Below are 17881 nucleotides of genomic sequence, written 5' to 3'. Positions count from 1 at the left end.
ATAATCATCAAGTTTCTCTTATTTAAACTATTTACTTCTCCTTAATTCTGAACTATATGACTCAGTTTTTGCTGGTTTTTAATTCTTCTTTTATCTACTTGACTGCATTTTTATCACTAACCCTTAACTACTGCAAATCCTTTTATGGAAGGAAGTAAACAGAGTCGATTCTTATTATTCATGGTAGTTTTATTCTATAAAATCACTGCCAACACTGAATTAGCAAACATGAAGAACTATTCCTCCTTCTAGGGAAAATACAAGGTGAGGTTCCTGTGAGCTTCTGGTTATAATATTTTCACCAAGTGATCAATACATCATCTTGTTTTATGTGTGTTTCTGTTTAAAGAGGGGCTTCCCAGGTGGCTCAGTGATAAAGAACCCATTTGCCAAGCAGTAGACATGGGTTCAATCCCCGGGTCAGGCAGATCCCCTGGAGTAGGAAATGGCAACCCACTCCAGGATTCTTGCCTGGAAAATCCCAGGGACAGAGGAGCCTGGCAGGCTACAGTCCATGGGGTCACAAAAAATTCAGACATGACTAAGCAACTTAACAAAAGCAACTGTTTAAAGAGATCTTATTTAATATAGATTGTTGATTCAATAACCCTGAACTCAGAGCTAAGAGTGCCCTAACTCATGCCTGAATGACGTTTAACACACATATATTCTTCATAAGACACGTCACAGCTTTCTTGAGCTTAGGAACACGAGACAGATGGCCCTTCAGCAATAGGCTTGGGAGCTATTTTAAATAGAAAAAGTACCACCTTAATGCACAAAAATGCAAAAAATTTGGCTGTAAATAAACCATGAAGAGGACATTTGTTTACTGTGCGGGAGTTGAGACAAGGAGGGATAGTGACGACTTCTTTGACCTCATCCGGGAACTTGCACAGAATGTTCCCCACTCCAAGCATGGCAGTCAATGACTGCAAAAACCACCCTGAGTATTGACTGGGGAGTCAGTTACAAAGGCATCTCAGCCGGTAGGCGAGGTCACACATACGCGGTCCGTACATCGGGAGGATGGAGTGTACGCTTTCCCAAGGTGAACGTTTTATTAAATTTTGGTCAATCAGCACATTAGCAACAATCAGAATATTAAATGATTGAGAAGAAAGGAGAGCCCCCAGGTGTGGAAACGGGAGCAGGTACTTTTTGGTGACCTCGTGGAAATGTGAGAAAGGTAAAGTCAAGAAGAGCAGAGGCAGAGGGGGCAGCTAGAGTCCCACAGGGGACTCGTGTCCCTGGGAAAAGTAGAGAAGAAACAAGATGAGCCTACAAAGGAGCCTGCATTAACCTACTTCACAAGTTGACTTTTTTCCTATGGCTGCTACTGCTGCTGCTGCTAAGTTGCTTCAGTCGTGTCCAACTCTTAGCGACCCCATGGACTGCAGCCCCCAGGCTCCTCTGTCCATGGGATTTTCCAGCCAAGAGTACTGGAGTGGGGTGCCATTGCCTTCTCCTTTCCTATGGCAGTGACCCTTTTATTATATCCATAGTTATATGATATTATATTGCCTTCACAAGTTTACTTTTTTTCTATAGCAGTGACCCTTTTGTTATATCTGTAATATATATTACATAATATTATATTATAATGCCTGTCCCAGTAGATTCCTACCCTAAAGGTAGAGATGCATATTCAGGCTATAGGACCAAGTATTGCCATGCTAATATGTCTGAGGGAAAAGTAGCTTGGTACATACTTCGTTAATTTTGGCCAAATCGTTACTAAAAGTTGTAGTACCAGGTTCAGAACGGGGACTCCAGTTTCTGGCTTTGATGATGAAAAACCGAATTAAACCAGGAACAGCACACTCCCCTCGCCAACCCCTCTATTTTCACAGCACCAGCAATGTAAACACACACAGGAGGCAAAACCTGGGAGAAAGGCAGATTGGGAAAGATCCATGTGAATTTTGTAGGACTAGTAGTAAAACAGATCAGTCCGTTCAATTAGGATGCTGCGTAGTTAAGTCCTCCAGGGATCAACTATGTGAGAAGTAGCTCTGAATGGAAACTTATCAGCTCATCAAGTGAAAATCCAGCCTGGTTTTCTGCCTATACTTGACTTGGGGCCAACACTAATTAACCCTCTTGGCTCTTTCATTCAGAGAAAATTAGTGGGATTACTAGCACCACAGGGCTCCGCAGATATTTCAACTCATGGTTATTTGTCATAGCTGACGGCTGAGTCAACGTTTTTTTCACACAGTTATCTTCTGTAGATGATATTGATATATAGATAAATGGTAACTGTGCACTGTGCTTTATTCATGCACTTGGCTTGGTTCTTGAAACCATACTCTTGTTATTTCAGAACCAACCCCCCTGCCCCCCACCCTTGATTACTATGATAGTTCTCTGCCCACTGAAGCCATCTAAGGGTAATGGACATGGCTTCTTTTCTTTTTTAAGAAATATTTTTAGGAAATATATTTATTTGGCCATGTCAGGTCTTAGTTGCAGCATGTGGGATCTAGTTCCTTGACCAGGAGTCACACCCAGGACCCACATATCGGGAGCATGGAGTCTTAACCCCTGGGCCACCAGGGAAGTCCCTGGAAGGGCTTTTCTGATTCTGGAAGCACTTATACTTCCTGGGCTTCATTCAGACTATGGTCTTAAATCTATTTGAATGAGCAGCTGGCAAACAGATTCCAGCATAGGAGGAATGGTTGCTTTGATATTCATGTTTTTAAAAATTAGCTTATTCTTGATTATCTGAAAGGGGAGAAAATGTATAGCTTGATTTTGGCCTAACTTTATAGAATTCAAAGTAATCTTTCAAAGAAGATTTCATCACTCACGTTTTATATTTCAGGAGAATGGAAATAATCTTTTTATCATATGATACCTAAAGCATTAGAGTCAAGTTCAGTTCAGTTCAATTCAGTCACTCAGTCATGTCCGACTCTTTGCAACCCCATGAACCACAGCACGCCAGGCCTCCCTGTCCATCACCAACTCCTGAAGTCCACCCAAACCCATGTCCATTGAGTCAGTGATGCCATCCAACCATCTCATCCTCTGTCATTCCCTTCTCCTCCTGCCCTCAATCTTTCCCAGCATCAGGGTCTTTTCAAATGAGTTAGCTCTTCACATCAGGTGGCCAAAGTACTGGAGTTTCAGCTTCAGCATCAGTCCTTCCAATGAATATTCTGGAGTGATTTCCTTTAGGATGAAATGGTTGGATCTCCTTGCAGTCCAAGGGACTCTCAAGAGTCTTCAACACCACAGTTCAAAAGCATCAATTCTTTGGCACTCAGCTTTCTTTATAGTCCAACTCTCACATCCATACATGACCACTGGAAAGACCATAGCCTTGACAAATCGGACCTTTGTTGGCAAAGTAATGTCTCTGCTTTTCAATATGCTGTCTAGGTTGGTCATAACTTTCCTTCCAAACAGTAGAATCAAGTAGACTGAGCTAAAAGTTCAAATGTGTCTAATTTCCAAATAAGCCAGTTGGCTTTGCTTTCTTTTGTAACGATTTGACATTGTCCCCTGGCCCGGACGGTATGCATCAGGTACACACCAGTGTGGCTCAAATGTTGCTGTTATTCTTGCTGGTCCTCAGGTGCCATGGCAGTTGTTTAATGTGTTTAATACAAACCCCCAGTCCCTTGGGAAATCAGGAGCGGAAACAGGAAAGATGAGCGCAAATACATCCCTGATGCCCTTTCTAAACCCCACATCCAAGGTCTCCCTTCAGAATCATCTTCTCTATATAAGGCAGTTTGGCACTGCTAAAACAAAATCATGAATTTTACTGAAAATCTAAAATTATAGCTTCACCATTACCACAAAGCTTTAATAAATATCAACGGTACATGGTGCTAATTTTAAAAAATGCCTTCCTGAACCTCAGTCACCAGAAAAAGTTTAACCACAAACTCATCAGGTTAGATTACTTGCTGACAGAAAGCCCAGTGACAAGGTTACAAGCAAATTTGAAGGACAGTGACTGACTTCATAGATGCTTACAGTTTCTACTCATGAAAAAAACAATACAAATGTATGAATTTAAGATATTTTGCCTGAAACTAGCAAATCTAAGGTGAAATTTTTAGTTGCAGCAGCCCTCCAAATTAAGAATATTTTTAAATAGGCATTTTGCTCTTACAAGTAGAGACAGATAAAACTTAATTAATGGCAGTGGGTGTTTTAACATATATGACAGTCAATATTTTGAATTCTGCTTTAGCCCACAGGAAAAAGGAATTCTACCTAGCCTGTTTTGAGTTTGAGCCTAGCCAGGGTTTGCGCAAGCTCTGAGAATTGGTGATGGGCAGGGAAGCCTGGCATACTGTGGTCCATGGGGTCGCAAAGAGTCGGACACGACTGAGCAACAGAACTGAACTGAACCTAGCCTATTGATATGTTCTCAATGGACATTTTTTTTTACATTATTGTGTAAGCTTTGATGGACTTGATAATGGCCTGATATACTGTGTCATGCTTAAAACTTATGTGAAAATATCTATATAAATTTCCTGTGAAACATAAAGCTTTATAGAACTCTTTTTCTGAAAAAAAAAAAAAAACAAAACCTCAAAAAACCTCAAGTCCTCATTGAAAAGACTAGAAATTATTTCAATGTATTTGTTTACATGTTCTAAAAGTTCTGCAAAGAAAAATCCATAGAATATTTCTAAAAATGTCAGTAGTTATCTGACACAGGTTCTCCATATAGTAGAATAAATAAGAAACTGCTTACATATTACTGCTTACAAATAAGAGAGTAAACCAGTCTCATTGCAGTTTTCTAAATTTTCTAAAACTGGCTTAATTATTTGGGAAATAAGCCAAGTACAGACAGAAAACCAGGACTAAAATTTCCTTTGATGAACTTATTAATTTTACTGTAAGGCTATTTCTGCCATAAAAGCCTTCTGCCATCTGACATTTAATCTTTCTTGTTACTTGACAGAGCTTCCAAATATTTTTATGTGGCAAATACTGGATGCAGTTTTGCTTACTATGATCCATAAGGTATGTTTTTGTCTCTTAGAAAATCACACAGTTATCTCTTTGTGTGTGTGTGTGTGTGTGCTCAGTCGTATCTGACTCTTTTTGATCCCATGAACTGTCACCTGCCAAGCTCCTCTATCCACGAACTTCTCCAGGCAAGAGTGCTGGAATGGTTTGCCATTCCCTACTCCAGGGGATCTTCCTGGGGTAGGATCTTCCAGGGATCAAACTGGCGTCTCCTGCATTGGCAGGTGGATTTTTTACCACTGCGCCACCTGGGAAATCCTTTTGTGTCACCACTGTGGTATCTCTTTGTGGTACCTGTGAATTGTCGAAATCCTCAATTTTAAACCACTTTATTCTATTGTAACAAGTCTGTATTTTCAGGCTGGCAGGCTGGAAAATGAACTGAATAGTAGATGGGTATCTATTTCTGAAGGCAGTAAGTCAGAGGATAGTAGTGGTGTTAAGGATTACTCTAAAATTACCAAGATGCAAACAACCAAGAAATCTTTTGCTGTCTATAAGGTTGGCTATTTATTTTGCCTTTGTGGATCTGGAGCTCTTTAGAGAAACTACAGGTTTTATGAACCCACCTCTTATATTAGCAGTTGGCTGAGATTAGCTAAGAAAAAAATGCCACAATTCCTGTTGGAAAAATACTCAAGGCAGTTACTGTTAACCTGCAGACTAACCAGTGTCTGACGGTTTATCAACTGAGTTTATTTACATCTACTTGTCAGGTTCACCCGGAAGACAGGAAACTAAGAACTTACTGTTAAGGATACACAGGGAAGTGTTTCAAACAGTTTGGTGATCAAGCCTCAAACTCTATGAAAGGGCCAATTTCCTTTCCGAGGGTGGAGCCTCTTCCTTTCCAAAAGGCTCTACAGAAAGGGCATCCTTTCTTCAAAAGGACCATATTTTCAAAACTAGGGATTTGAATATCTGTTTAACCCAGAGTCTGCCCTAGTAACGGAAGATTTTAAATGGCAGTTGCTCCAGGAATTCTGGGCCAGGGTGTCACCATCCACATAGGCTACATTAGCTTTTACCGATAAAGTTATTTTTGCTCCAAATTGTTGCCCTATAACTCTGTTCTTAAGTCTGGAATGTCTAACGGTAGGCATGCCTTTGGATTTTTGCTACATGTGAAAAAGCAACCATGGTTACTTGGAAGAGTGATTCATTATGTGTTTTCAGTCATAGCTACTTTAGCAGAAATTAATTCCCCAAAATGACTGGTTAGTAAGCCACTGATTTCCCAGCTTGAAAGCAACACACTGGTACTAGCACTGTAGAAAAGTATCAAAAGAGATAAAAGTGGGCTCTGAGAGGAAAGTAGGCTCTGAGATAAAATTCCAAGAGAGATCAATTTTATTCATGACCTGTACTAAAAAGAAAATTCTTTGTTCCACCTTCAATAAATGACAAGGAAAAAAGATACAAGGAAACAATCTTCCCTCCTTGATAAAACAGACACATAAAATTATTTGCCTAGACAGAATTTTAGGGGCCGTAGGGAATATTTGGCCCTATAAAAAGCTTCATTATTTCCAATTACACAAGAGAAGCCGAGGATATATCATGTCTACAAAAGTTTACAGAAAAGCACTTCTGTTTCTTCCTTAATAAAGTTCATGATAAAACCTACTATTGTTATGGATTTACTTATAGACCCCAATGCTATCATATGAACATAGTTCTGGAAACTCACTCCTGGAATGGATATCATAAAAATATTCACTCTCGTTAAGTCTAACACCAGTTCATTTCAGATCCAGTTAAACAGGAATATTTTCTGAGTAATCAGAATTAAGTGATATAAACAAGTTTATTAAGTGCAATAAACAAGAATATGTTATTCAAGATTTAGTATATTCAGACTTTTTAAAATTAGTACAGTATTTAAAATATATTCTCAGTATCTAGGGGTGCTAAATAATTCATCAGGCCAAGAGAAAGGCCCTAAATAGACCAAAAACCTTTATTTCTGCCTATACACACCCTTTCACTGGGACTCTGTGATTAAGAGTTGGTTTTCCTATTGCTTGGGTCACTCAGTTCAGGTTTGCCTTTAAATTGTGCCTGGGGCCAATTTTGGCAATCATGTCAAAAGAAACTGGATTCATAAAGATTATGGCTAGAATGGGAAAGTGTTTGTTTAACTTCTCTCATCCCCTTCACACTCTGACATAAAGCCTGTATTCACTAATACAGGCTGAAATCTCAACAGGTAACATGTAAAAATTATTCCAAATAGGAAGTAGTTGTAAGAGAACTCAGAATTTGTAAAACTGCATCCATTAAAATCAAAATTATCAAACTTCTCATTTTCTTCCACAATGGCCTGAACTTGAAAATTGGTTCATTCAGTGGATACATTCTGCAGCTCCTGCTGTTTCAAAGCTGAAAATAAGGAAGCCTGTTATCAGTCTTCAATCCAAGATTAAACACCAATGCAAGTTTTCACCCTTGACAATTCTGCCTAAAAGTCATAATTTATAGTGATCTATAAATGTTCATCATTAGTTACACAAAGCATTTTTTGGAATGATATTTGTCTTTTCTTCATGTTTATTGCTATACTACCGCACAAGTGGGAGTGCCAAAAACAAGACATCTGTGTCCCTAATGCTAGCTTACCTATACTGAAACCTCAAACAAGAAAGACACTGGTATTTCCCAAGAGAATATATGAAATATTGATGAATTTACAGAAGGGGATAATCTAGAAGATTCACAGTTGGGTAACAGTTTGTAAATAATGTAAGTAACCAAATGCTAGAGAACAAAAAGGACTAAAGTCAACATGGTTTTAATTAGAAATCTTGACTGGGGTATTTGTAGACATGGATTATGTGTCTAACTCATAGATGAGTCATGAAAATGTTGTTTAGAACTTTTCTTTCTCTATCTATAATAATCAGAACACAGATAACTGAGCTATTGGCATATTATGAGAAGGCTTTATAAAAAAACACATTTGTTCTGAACTAGATGCCTGAAATGATGCATCCGTAACAAAGACGACCTTCAACACCTGCATAGAAAGAAGAGAGGAACGTCTCAATAGGACAAGTAGTCATGCAGAAGGTTCTCAGGCTGATTATCTACTAATCAGAAATAGTTTCGATGGAGAGTGAGAGGCAGTCAGATGGTTGTATAAGGAATGTTCTTAAATGTAGCAACATATTTCCCAAACTGTTTTGAACAATGAACTGGAACCAGTATTAACATGGGAATGGACAAGGCGTTGGGAAGAGGAAGTGGGAGACAGAGAATAACTTGCCTTAAACTTGGTCCATGGACACACATTTACAAGTCAATTATGTAACAGTATTTTACATGGGTTGGATATTTCAAAAGTAATCGTTACTAGATAATTATCCTTTAATTCTTTTAGAACATTGAGATACATTGTGTTATGCTTTGGTAAGCAGATCCTGAGATTAGAAGTGTCATAAATTCAGAGGCAGCAGAGTTGGAACAAAGCTATTGAGTACAACAAAGGGAATGGCAGTTAATTTGTTCTTCAATTAATATGTGCTGGGCATCAATTATTGAAGCATGATATTAATGAGCCAAAATCAATAGATTCAATCACTTGAGTACTCTGCTCGGTCTTTTGTTCTGTGGTACTGGAACACATTCCTAACCGAGCTATGACATGTCAGTTTTCACAAATGGGGCTGGGAGAAAACATGAGTGAACAGAATCCTAGGGCATGGAAATATTTAAAGTGGTTGCCCCACATACAGGGATAAATGATGCCCGATTCATAACTAAGAGCTACAGGCATATTTATCCTCCCAATTTAATAATAGCAATCAACATGATTATATATAACCTTACATTTCCCCTAAGTCCTTCCAGAATGTAAATGGCCTTATTAGCCAAAGCTGATTGGTGCTGACAGAACAGGAAGAAAATCATGACTCCTATCTTATGGCCAATAAACCTCCCTCTTCCCAGAGTCTCCTTCAGAGATGGCATTAGGTCTTAGGGATTTTCGTGATCACTTGCAGACCAGCACTTCCCAGTTGCTATTATCAGTCTGACCTCTCCTAGCAGGTTTAGAATCCTGAAGGCTTTTTCCTGGTAAATCCAGTTGAATCATTATAGGTGCCTGAAAGCCTCAGGTCTTCTCCTCCAACGTGCTTCACTTTCTCTACACCTAATCTCAATTCTGGGAACTGTTCATTCATCTAATGCCTCCTAACGGTTAAGCCCATAAAACTTTCTCTTTTCTCCTATAGCTGGTCAATGCCATTCATTAATTATTTCTCTAATCTGACTTCTCTTCTCCAACCTTAACCGTCTTTTGAGCTAATTTCAGACCATTTGTATGTCCCACTTCTAACTGCTCACTCTACGGTTTTAGCCCCCTTAGGTTTTATCTTCCTCTTTATTACCACAATACTGTGTTCAAACCACTAACAAACTTTATCAGGTTATACTCAAATTATCGGCTCATGGATCTACCTCAACAGATTCTAAGCTCTTCAGGAGCAGGAACTATGTCTTCCACATCCTTTCGATCGAACGACTAAATATGCTGCTGACACAAAAACAGCACATAATGAATATTTCTAATAAACAATTCAGATATGTAAAAATTATACCAGAAACTAAGTTGCTATTATTAGTTTTAACATGGTAGGCAGCTCTCTTTATTATAATAAATAATTGTAAATTTCAACTTTAACATGACTCAGTTCAGTTCAGTCGCTCAGTCGTGTCCGACTCTTTGTGACCCCATGAATTGCCTCCCAGCAACGTGGCATTTTCTCTAAAGTTTATACTCTGCAGGTAGAATTTGTGCTCTCCAAAGGATGTCCAGAATTCTTGGATTTTTATTTTCATGTTTTGGATCAAGTGGCAGTGTGCAATAACCTGTTTTTAGCAGAAAAGACTAAAAAGCAGTGAACTATTTTTTAAACCTCTTATTTCAATTTCTACACACTTTTAAAGAACATAATTCCTGAGAAATAAGACAAAAATGTTTCTACTGGTAATAAAACATGATGAAACAGAATACATGTCTTTCTTTAAATATATAGTTAACATTTATGAAACCTTGAAATTTATTGTTTTGAATTAGCTTTCTGTTCTCAAGGTGCCAAGCCTATCCCCTTGCTGCTGCTGCTGCTGCTAAGTCACTTCAGTCGTGTCCAACTCTGTGTGACCCCAGAGACGGCAGCCCACCAGGCTCCCCTGTCCCTGGGATTCTCCAGGCAAGAACACTGGAGTGGGTTGCCATTTCCATCCCCTTAAGTATATGCATATTTACTATATTGATTTTTTTTTAATTCCCCGCCCCCCCCTACTATATTGATTTTAAGAATCATTGCTACTCTGGACGAATTGCAGCATACCTCAGTCTTTATTCCACTAAAATTATCCTAATCCAACTCCTTCCAGAATGTAAAGGATAGGAAAAGAGTTTCTGGTCCCATGGGCCTCACACATGAGCTGACTTTAAAAAGTCAAAGTGTACTTGGCAAGCGTGAAAAACCAGAAGGAGTCAGACCCATGAAAACCACACTTGATTTGCAAAGCTGTGTTGGGAACCAGAGAGAAGAGCATTACAGCTCAAAGGAAATTCATCTTCATCACAACTCAGCTATTATCATAGAGCCGTTTCACAGAGAAAACCACACCATAAAACTCAAGACCTCCCCCACCTCGCACCGGAAATAGATGCTCACCAGGCTTACCAAGTCTGCAGAGTAGGGCAAGCCTGCAGTGGCTGAAACCATCCCCCTTAGAGGGCAAAACATATGCAGGACATAGGGCCTCACCTTCCATTTCTCATCTCGCTCTCACCTTTGTCTAAGAATACTCTTTGCAATCTGAAATGGAATGAGTTCTCACCAAATGTGCAAACTCCTGGGGTGGGAAGAGGGCACCTCCATTAGGAGACTATCCAGGAGCAGTACTAATAATGAGTTCTATATTCTACCTTTGTCTCCTTGGTTTTTCTAGTAGCTAAGTGAAAAAAATTATAATCTAACAAGGAGGGTTGGGGAAATTGCAGTTTTTAGGTCAGTTTCAAAATGACTAGCACCTGATGATGGCTTAGTCCAGTCCTGAGAAAAAAGCAAACCCAAAGTTGTTCATTCCATTTTATTGCTACTATGCAGTCTTCGTCAACTAGCATCCTGTATTTTTTTTTTAATTTTTAAATTTGTATATGATTTTTAAAAGTCATTTTCCAGTTAGAGTTATTGCAAGATATTGGCTCTTTTCCCCATGTTGTACGATGCATCCTTGAAACGATCTTTCAGCCAGTAGTCTGTACCTCGCACTCCCCAGTCCTTGTACTGCCCTTCTCGCAATGCATAACCACCGGTTTGTTCTCTATATCTGTGAGTCTGCTTCGTTTTGTTTTATTCACTAGTTTTCTTGACATGACAGGTTAGTTGTTCAGTTGGGTCTGACTCTTTCCGATCCCATGGACTGTAGCCCGCCAGGCACCTCTGTCCATGGAATTTGCCAGGCAAGAGTAGTGGAGTGGGCTGCCATTCCCTTCTCCAGGGCATCTTCCTAAACCAGGGGTCAAACCTGGGTCTCCTGCATTGCAGGTAGATTTTTACCACCAAGGAAACAACATTTTAGATTTCACATATAAGTGATGTGATACAGTATTTATCTTTCTTTGACTTATTTTACTTAGCATAATGCCTTCAAGTCCATCCATGTTGGTGCAAATGGCAATTTTTGTTCTTTTTTATGGCTGAGTAGTATTCAGTGTGGGCTTCCCCAATGGTTCAGCGGTAAAAAATCTGCCTGCAATACAGGAGATCAGGAGACTCAAATTCTATCCCTGGGTCAGGAAGATCCCTGGAGGAGGGCATGGCAACCCACTCCACTATTCTTGCCTTGAGAATTTCATGGACAGAGGATCCTGGTGGGCTATAGTCCATAGGGTCACAAAGAGTTGGACACACCTGAAGTGACTGAGCACAGTATTCCAGAGTGTGTGTGTGTGTACACCATGTCTTCTTAGCATCTCATTTCTAACATAAGATTAAAGAGTAGGGCTTTGTCATATCATGTCGTATTTATTTAAATTTGTTTCTACATGTTTTTAACCCTTAGTTGTAAATACCAGGATATTTTCACTACAGTGATTTTTCCTAGGATACGTTTTGCAGTGTTTTCTGTATTGTTTCTCATAGAATCATTCACCTCCAAGCTCTGAGAGGCAGCCTTTGATAACTGGCATTGCCAACCTTGGAATGATTAAGATCAAAGTTTGAATAAGGGAGGGACAGGGCCAAGACTGGGTGTGACAGTTTCTGCCTCTTTAGTTGTTTTGTTCACTCAAAAAAAAAAAAAAAATTAAGAAATTAGCAAATTAGATGCATTGCTCCAGTGCTTCCCGGCATTTGGAAAAAAGATTTCAGAAAATCCGAGGTCTAACTCAGCTCAAGGAGGCACCTTGGGTGAATATAAGAAAGCTCCTGATCTTGGAAAAGGCTTCTGTTATTTTAGGCACTAAGAGAGGCCAGGTTTTCTGTTCCCTCTTTGAAAAATCTAGTTTCATTCTATACTTTAAAAAAAAATATTTTCATGTATCCAGAAACACATATTAACAGTGCATTCTTTATGAAAATGTTGAATCACAGCCCATGAGAGCTGAGCAATGCTTTTAACAAGCTTCTCAGACTCTGAGGACCTTGCTTACGTTAGATTGGACAAATGTCACACAGACCCATTTTGCCTTTTCTAATTATTTTTGTTCTGTATCCCTCAGGTCAGATTTAACTCACAGTTTCACTTTTCTGCGCAAGTTAAGAACAGAGCAACAAGAAAACAAATCGGGTTGACCCCAAGATCACTATAATTGACAATAAATTTATGGGTTACAGAAAGAAAGCTAAAATACAATCTTGAATATTTTCTTAAGCCTCTTAAAAAGAAATTTGCCCTCTTTTATAGAATTTATGTCTTTCTCTTTTTCTCTCTGTGTACATTGTGCATATATACTTATACATGTATATTATGAATATCTAAACTCATACACATAAGTACATCTATAATTATGAATATCTATCTATCTGGATACATAGGTACATAAATGAAAGAGAGGAAAGAAACAAGGGGAAAAGGAAGGTAAGGAACTAAACGGGAAGCAAGAGTTACCTGGTTACCCAGGTCTAGAGCTAGACAATAGGGATATTAAAGTAATCAGTCCATTCCTTTTGTTGTACACAGGAGAAAACTGTGCCTTAAGGAAACTAAATGCCATACTCACAGCTTTACTACTCAACACCAGTATAATTTGATTAATGATGGGCTTATCTGCCTTTTCTAAAATTGTTCCCCAGATTCTGTGAATCTTGATATCTTTGAATATAGTTTTACCTACTAAAAAAGGTTGTTCTTGCATTTCTGAATATTAGACATTTGGTTTCTATGGCAGCTACAATTGCTATATACACATGTGCGCAAGCTCAACTGCTTAGCCGTGTCTGACCCTCTGCAACCCCATGGACTGTAGCCCGCCAGTCTCCTCTGTCCATGGGATTTCCCAGGCAAGAATACTGGAGTGGGTTGCCATTTCCTCCTCCAGGCAACTGCCATATGCTATGATGTTATTTACTTTACTTTGATGCTATGTTCTACAACTGTATAAACTAAATTTTCACTGTTGTCTCTTAATATGTGATCTATAATATCTATCAAATATCAAACAAATTGTGTTCTTTCTTGGGTTTGTAGGATTACAGTTTTGAAAGAGAGGTTGAAGTTCATTTAGTTCAGCTTCTCAGTACAGACAATTCTCTATAACAAATAATTCATGGAGTGGACTTCTTAGTTTTCTCAGATAGACCTTATCCCATCTTTGCAATGACTTCCCAGGTGGGCTTCCCTTGTGGCTCAGCTGGTAAAGAATCCACCCGCAATGCGGGAGACCCGGGTTCAATCCCTGGGTTGGGAAGATCCCCTGGAGAAGGGAAAGGCTTCCCACTCCAATATTCTGGCCTGGAGAATTCCATGGACTGTATAGTCCATGGGGTCGCACAGAGTCGGCCATGACTGAGCGACTTACACTCACTTCACCCAGGTGGTCTCTCCAGCCTCACTCTGTGCCCCTCTCTAGCCCTGCTTTCTAGTCTCTTCTGTTGTTTTCAGTCCCTAGGCTGTGTCTGATTCTTTGGGCTGCAGCCTGCCAGGCTTCCCTGTCCTTCACCATCTCCCAGAGTTTGCCCAAACTCATGTCCATCGAGTCAGTGATGCCATCCAACCATCTCATCCTCTGTTGCCCCCTTCTCCTGCCTTCTATCTTTCCCAGCATCGGGGTTTTTCCAACGAGTTGGCTCTTCACATCAGGTGGCCAAAGTATTGGAACTTCAGCTTCTTTTCAACAGACAATATCTAAATGATAGTGTCGCCTTCCTTCACTCAGAATAAAAATCAAAAGCCAACATGCTTGCTTTCAAAGCCCTCTGTGACCTGCCCCAGTACGACCCTGCCCCCAGGGACACAGACAGCCTTCCTTGCCACTTCTGGAAGTTGCCAGGCAAACTCTTGCTTGTTGATCCTTCAGTCTAGACAGCTCTTCCTCCTTGTCCTGAGCTTCCGTAAGACCAACATTCAAATGTCACCTTCTCAGTTAGACTTTCCCTGGGCACCTGATCTAAAGTTTCAACACTGACTGGGCGTGTCACTGCCACTGTTTGTTCCTTCTCTGCTTTACATTCTCGTCTAGCTCTTATCTCCAATGTATCACAGATCTAACTTGCACATCCATTTATTCTCTAAAGTAAAAGGCAAGTTCTCTGGAGTCCAGTCACTTTTGTGCATTTGGTCCACTTCTGTTCACACAGAGCCCAGAATAAGGCTTGACACTATTAATAAATGTTTAAGAAGTGAACAAGAAATGTAAGTTCTTTTCCTCAACTACACTCACCGGTTGTTTACTTAGAAAAGACAACTTATTTAGAAATTTTTGGCTATGTGTTAAACAGCATTTTATTTTCATTACTGATAATCCAGACAAGTTTCCTTCATTTAAGGAGGGCTTATGAAAGATGGTTAATATTTAAAGAATATGAATAATGATTGCAAAGGGAGTGAAACAAGTTTAGTAATTCTCTCAACTCCATTTACGGAGTTTACAATTGGTTTTTATTATGCTTCATGGTGTTGCTACTTCCTACTACAGAATAAATGTCAGCTCCATTCTACACCTAGTAATGAGTGAAAAAATTACACCATTCAGCCACCAACTCCAACAATGACTTACCCTTCATGGGAAACACCTAGTTTGTCCTGTCTGTTTTTACAGTAATTGTTCTCCTGTCTCTCAAAACTGCAATTACTTGCTTAAGAGCAGAACCAAGGTTGGTTAACCTACCTTGATGAATCAACTCAAGAAACTGGATTAATTGTGAGCTGAGCTTTATGTGAATAGTTGGTCTATGTTTCATGCTGTCCTGATCTGCAAGACCAAAAACCCAACCAAAAGTCTCCCAGGCTGAAGGTGGGAAAACAGCAGAGTTCTGTTTTTGAACCACCTGGGGCTTTGGATGGCTTCTATCTTTCCAGAAGTACAGTTAAATATAATGAAAAGCAGTTCAGAAACCAGTAGATAATTTTAATAGAAGCTGGTGTGCCAAGGAGCTGAGCAGATCAATTATATTAGAGTTACCTTCCCTATCAGGTAGTCAGATTCCTGTTCCAGAAATGGCCTATGAGGGAGTTGTGGTTTGCTTACATATGACAGATACCCTTTGATTCCTTCTTGGCATCTTTGAGAACAGGCTTGTCCGGTTTCATTGGCAAGGTTCTGTTCTTTCGAAAGCAAAGATGGTAACATTTATGGGAGGCCACTGTCAGTTCGTAAGCAGAAAAGCCTCCTTAACATTAAACTATCTGCCAAGATTAACTTGTTTTGGTAATTCCTAAAATCTCTTCTTGCCTTCAAGAAGTACTGATTCCCTCCAGGTAGAGGATTAATGATAGGAAACTGTGAAAAATAAGTATATGGGGGAACAGCACAAGGCAGGTATGACTCTCACTTCTTACTACAATTTGGACTTTACAGTAGTTTGAAAATTCAATAAACTGAAATGCCTGAGGCTATACTGCTGAAGTTAACTTTTCTGTTAACTTCAAATTTAGAACTCTATAACCGTGCACATAAAACATATATATATATAGATAGATAGATATATGTTTGTTTATCTATAATATTACTGAAGATGTATGAATGTAACTGAATATTAAAAACAGTACATCTTTGAAACAGACTAAAAATCTATAACTATTATTATGTTCAATAATAATTTTGTTGCTAAGAACTCAGAGCCTCGAAGGCTGCAGTCCATGGGGTCGCTAAGAGTCGGACACGACTGAGCGACTTCCCTTTCACTTTTCACTTTCATGCATTGGAGAAGGAAATGGCAACCCACTCCAGTGTTCTTGCCTGGAGAATCCCAGGGACGGGGGAGCCTGGTGGGCTGCCGTCTATGGGGTCGCACAGAGTCGGACATGACTGAAGTGACGCAGCAGCAGCAGCAGCAGCAGATACACAACTGGAATCATACATATCCTTAATTTTAGGTCTCGAAATAAAAAGCAGTAACAATGTTAACCAGTGTGTAACAGCTAGTAGCAAGTCTGATGACTTTGACCAAACTCAGCCTTTTCCTTAGGGACAGAGACTCCACCTTCTGCTTAGGGACATTCCACCTGATTCAATAGCTTGTGCGGAGTTGGAAACTCTTGGAAGCTCATTTATTATGACCAGTTGAACAAACACACGTGTACACACCCTTCTAGGACTGCAATACCCGGATCACAATTCTGAAAGAACAGGTTTAAAAAAAAAAACAAACTATCAGACAGACTCTTGATTTCTCTGGGGCTATTTCACCTGAGGACGGACAATCCCTTGTCTCACCTCACGAAATGACTTCTCCTTAAATGAACCTCGAAACACGATGATGATGAAGAATTGTTATTTCGGTTGTCTTTGAGATACAGATGGAAGGAAACTGACATTGCTAAGCCAGGTTCTTTTTTTAAAATCCCAACCAGCTGTTTGATCGGCGAGGACCAAAACAAAGACAGACACCAGCCAGTTTTCTGAGACATCCGCGCCCCCATCACGCCTGCACCAGAATCCCGGGTGGAAGCCGCCGATCCAGGGCGCTCACACCCCGAACCCCGCTCCAGACCCGGGGTCCGTCGCCGCCGGCCTACATCTCCCCATCCACGTCTCACTTCCTTTTCGCAGGCGAGCCGCTCAGCAAACCCCCGAGTGGGTGGGAACACATTCCAGCAATAACAGCCCGGCTGGCCGCCCCAACTCACCAGCCTGCGAAGTTTTCCTTGCCGAGAGGTGTCGGATTTCAGAGGTTTCCTTCCCCCTTCCCCAAGCCCTGGAACTCCTGGACACCAGCCACGGCCCGGGGTCTGCCTTCCAGGGCGACGGTCCCGGGCACCGCTCCGATTTTTTTCCCCCCCAACCTGTGGCTCTGGATCGCTCCAACAGCCGGCGGGTCCCTAGCCCCTGCCCGTCGGGACTGCAAGCGGCAGGACTGGAAGCACCACCCCCGAGTCCGCCGAGCCCGGGATCTGCAGGGCTCGCGTGTGACGAAGGCGTGTCTCCCAGTCCTAAGGCGGACGTGCTGGGCGCACCTCCGGCTAATCTTGCTGGTGACTCAAAGGCGCTCGGTTTCTGCTCCGAGTTCTCGGCGCTGTGGGTCTCCAAGCCCCAGCAGCCAGCTCATTTTGAGTCCTTGATTTCGATGTTTTCTTGGATTTTTTTCCAAAGAGCCCCTGGGCACTGTGAAAACGGCCTCTAGGGCACTGCATTTTCTCCTCCGGGAGGGGAGGTCTTCGTTAACTAGAGACCAAGGAGTTGCCAGTGGAGAGGGGAGAG

At 40.6% G+C, this 17881-nt stretch overlaps 1 protein-coding gene across 1 annotated transcript in view; it reads right to left on the bottom strand.

The window, feature by feature from the left end:
• Nucleotides 1–17571, bottom strand: part of RAB27B (RAB27B, member RAS oncogene family) — a gene marked incomplete in the record, with an annotated part of 61301 nt that extends 43730 nt beyond the window's left edge. The window contains 1 exon segment of the mRNA NM_174738.2: nt 17311–17571.
• Nucleotides 17572–17881: the final 310 nt, after the last annotated feature.

The sequence above is a fragment of the Bos taurus genome, chromosome 24, assembly GCF_002263795.3.
Source record: "Bos taurus isolate L1 Dominette 01449 registration number 42190680 breed Hereford chromosome 24, ARS-UCD2.0, whole genome shotgun sequence".
Taxonomy (NCBI): Eukaryota; Metazoa; Chordata; class Mammalia; order Artiodactyla; family Bovidae; genus Bos; species Bos taurus.
This window is presented reverse-complemented; position numbering and strand designations above follow the sequence as displayed.